Raw genomic sequence first — 4,541 nt, forward strand, 5'->3', positions numbered from 1 at the left:
GCTGGTTGGAAGCATCTAATTTTTGTCTCTCTCCCCACCCTCGTTAAACCAAAAAGAAATCACAACGATTGGAAAGCTCAAGAAAAACACGCACACACTCTTTAACCAGAAACAAGGCAAGAGCCTCAAATGTACACAAGCCAAATTATTGACATTGTTTTCATGGCCACAAAATTCATGCATTCACAGCCTTGATTTAATCAGGTTGGGATGATGGTATGAGGAATAGATATCTCCAATATGAAAGATGAATGTTCAACGGGTTTTGAAATATCGTATATATTAAAGTGCATGGACGGATGATCGGTCAGTTGGTTGGAGCTCATTTTAATATCCCCAGTGTCCGACATTGTCGGTGGGGGACAAAAACAAACTCGTCTGAATGCAATGAACGTGCAACATTTACATTGCCCAGAAATGGAAACTGCAGGGAAAATTAAAACGTGTTTCGAGGCAGATGGAATACATCATTGTAGGTCCAGAAAAATTGAAACCCCAACTCAACGAGAAGCACGTATGAATGCAAGGAGGACACTCGATTCAGTCTTGAGAAATGGAATTATCTGCACAATTAGATGCCTATGAGAGCTCAAAGGACCAGGCAAAATGTACAACGAGCGACATGGATTGAAATGAAGAATGCTGATTTCAACTACGGCAAAAATTATACTGTGTTTTTCTTTGATACACTACCGATAATATCCATTGGAACAATGCAAGAAGTTTACTCCTCCTGTAGTGCAATTTTTTTTTAATGGAAAGTGTTGTGTGTTCAAATAGGAAAGTGTCTCTTTCTCCACGACATGACCTTCCTGAACCACAAGTCTTTACTGCTTCGAGAAACGCAGCATTCTAAACACGTCTTGGGAAATATACAGAAATACAATTCTTCTTTTCAAATGACGTATGTGATACAACGTCAAGGTTCAAGGGCAAGTTTACCATGATTCTGGATTATTGTTCCCTCTTCCAACTGAAGAACAGAGGCTTCTTTGAATATATATATATATATATATATATATATATATATATATATATATATATATATATATATATATATATATATATATATATATATATATATATATATATATATATATATATATATAAAGTTGAAAGTGTGTTTGTGTGTTTCTCTGTGACCTATGCACACGAAAAGTACTGGACTGATCCTCACCAAACTTCACATGCTGACAGAACATGTATCCGGGAGTGTCCCGATGTAAAATAATTGTACTTCCGACTTCCGGTTTCGGAATTATGACGTCATCACCTGATTTTGTAACGTTAATTTTTCAAGTTCAGCCGATTGACATGGGGCCAACGCCATCTACTATATAAATGGCAGTCCTTCTGTCTGTTCGTCTGTTTTTTGTAACGAATAAGCTCCAAGACCAGTGAACCGATCTTGATGAAACTTTACACATATAGAGAACTAACATTCAGCTCCAGGATGCGCTCAGTGGCTCTCCATAAAAAAATATATATATATATATATAAATAAAATTTCCATTAGAAAAAAAAAGTGGCTTTCGAATAATGCGCCGGTGTATTAATCATAACAAAAGGCTTCATGGTTAAAAACGCTAGGGTTTTTTGAAATATAAAATGTTCGTATTCGTTGACTTTTTAAACATACACATTCTCCTCCTGTTATTTGAATTTTCGAACTGCACGCGCACGGCAATAGCTAACTTCTGATCGATCTGCTCATGAAAGAGCCAGGCAAGCGGAGTCAGCTGCAGAGAGAGAGAGAGAGAGAATCGTTTTACTGCTGATATATCTGCTCATGAACGAGCCAGGCAAACAGAGTCGGCTGCAGAGAGAGAGAGAGCGTCGCCTAACTGCAAATAGAGCGTCACACCGACGGGCGAGAGAAGCACAAAACTCACGTTCCAGCTTTCTAGGTCCAGGTTTTGTCAGGACATCAAGGACAGTTGCCACTGCTGCTAGAAACATTGAGTGGCTCAAGGCTGCCTTCAACTATGACCTCTCTGAGGATTACGGCAGCATAAAGCCTTCCTTCCATAAATCTGAGGAATAAAAGAAGCCTTCCTAATTTTCTCCATACAACGAATGCCTCAGTCTAACTCGCGTGAGGAAAATAGGGCAAATTTCCCGGGTATTACCGGGTACTTCAGCTTGTATACAATATATCTAACATATGATTTTAAGTTTTTGTTTGTCTGTTTGTTTGTTTTTCTGCACGTGCAAGGTGAAAGATAGGAGCTAACCACTGAAACAAAAAATGTCGGGATGGGCCCCGGGAAGGTTATAAGCTATGTGGATATAAGCTATGTGGATACAGCCCCTTGGCTGGGGGGGGGGAAGGGGGTGTGTTTCCCCCTCACCAACCCCCTTAGCCTATGACTGCCATCGCCCAATAGGGAACTGATACTGTGCTCGCATCAGACATATGTATAAAATGACCGTTTTTACAGCCATTTTTCCCTGCTGTGCAGGGGTTAGGCTTTTTCTTGAGGCAATGTTTTTTTTTTATGGCCGGATGCCCTTCCTGACGCCAACCCTGGTCGCCTCTTACGACACACAGGGATATGGTACACCTATTCTAACCGGGGCATACACCGGGACCAGTACACTGGTACTCACTTCGCCGACCTCAGATGGATGACAGGCTGAGTCAACCCCCTGGTGTTAATTCAGCAGCCAACGGGGCTTGAACTCAGGTTCCTGGGATCCCAAGCCACCACCCTAACCACTAAGCCAACACCAGGCTTGCATCAGACATATGTATAGAAGTTTAAATTCATTCAAAAAGAACCCGGGCAGCGCCGGGTGCATTCACCTAGTATTTTATAAAAGATCATGAAAATCAACCTGAGTAACGATGTCACAGACTTGGTGTCAAACCCATATTGTCTTCATTTTACAAAAAGATGCTACATGAAAGTAATATAACTGTCAAAATGTTCAAAACTGCAAGAGAACAAATAATTTCTGAACACCTCAAAGTAATCAATGCAAACAAAGCACCTGTTGGAGACCATGAGCGGCGATTCAATGCCCCACTTCCGAATGAAATTGCCATCTTCATTGTGGGCCAAGAGTTTGAAAAGCCAGTTCTGCAACAATAACAACAATCTTCAGTGGATAGCATAAACACACAGCCATATGAGCCTCTGGAATATCCACTCGTGTTCTGGCAAGCTCAAGATGGTTACAATTTTTTTCATTATGCAAATTAATCCAAACACTGGAAAGTTCTCCGCATTGGATTTCTATGCGCATAATGATGTTGCAAGCAAATCAATTTAACCATCTGCTTCAACATAGACAGCTTTTCCATCAGTTTGTGGTGGAAATGCATGCAAAAATAGAAAGTGTACGGTTGCTTTTAATTTGTTTGAACCAAAATAAACTGCGAGTGAATGACTACATTCATCTATGAGAGGCTGTTGTTAATGAGGGGATTACAAACAATATTGGCCAATTGGTAATTATACCATCTTCATTCACCTGGGAACCACGTCACATGCATGAACAAACTATCTCTTCATTACTTTCACATGCAACCCCAAGTGGAATGAAATACTTAATGAGTGGGCAAACTGAACAGGGACAGGCATGATCTGATAGCAAGAGTTTTCTGGCAAGAAGTGATGAAACTCATGCAATTATTGAATAAGGGTGAAATATTTGGAGCTGTATGTTGTTTCATGTGTTCCATTGAGTCATAGATATGCCTGGTGTTGGCTTAATGATTAGAGAGTGGTGGGCTTGGGATCCTAGGATCCTGAGTTCAAATCCCACTCGGCTGTTGGATTTATATTAGGTGAGGTTGAGTCTGCCTGAGCCTGGTGTTGGCTTCGTGGTTCGGGTGGTGGCTTGGTATCCTAGGGTCCTGAGTTCAATCCCTGTTGGCTGCTGAATTAATATACCAGGAGGTGGACTGAGCCTGTCATCCTTCCGAGGTCGGCAAAATGAGCACCAGTGTGCTGGTAAGGGGGACACTGCATCAGCGGCACAGCCGTGTCCCAACAATTAGTGGGGCAGATAACAGCAATTTTTGAGAGGAATCGTGCAAATGATGACACAAGCATCAAATTTTGCACATTTGTTCTCCAGGGGATTCTAATCAAATCTGCCTGATTTGCCATTTGAAAATCCAAATTTTGAAAAATTAAAAAAAAATAAAAAAAACTTCAAAAAAGTCAAGATCACGAATCAATGTTGGATGCTGGCTGAGATTGGTGAATGTTTCAGAAACATCATCAAAGACGTTCCAAGTCTGCCATGCAGTTTTCTTCCCTTTACCGCGGAAGGCAGACACGACGTCACATCCAGTGAACACATGGAAGTATGGGATCCCTCTCGCTTTCTCAGGCCCTATTGCAGAAATGACCTCATGGACTGGAATCCATCGCACCTTGGCTCCTTGGCCAAAGGCAATCCACATGTTCTCAAGACCTAGTTCCTGTAAGGATGGCAGTACAGATATTGCTATGACTAGTACGTCCGTGTCATTAGCCTTAATGATAATGGACTTGCTACCATCTGTCGTTGCATCCCTGGCATGTACA

Source organism: Eptatretus burgeri, chromosome 3 (assembly GCF_056783735.1).
Source record: "Eptatretus burgeri isolate ZD-2024b chromosome 3, Ebu_testis_v1, whole genome shotgun sequence".
Lineage (NCBI taxonomy): Eukaryota > Metazoa > Chordata > Myxini > Myxiniformes > Myxinidae > Eptatretus > Eptatretus burgeri.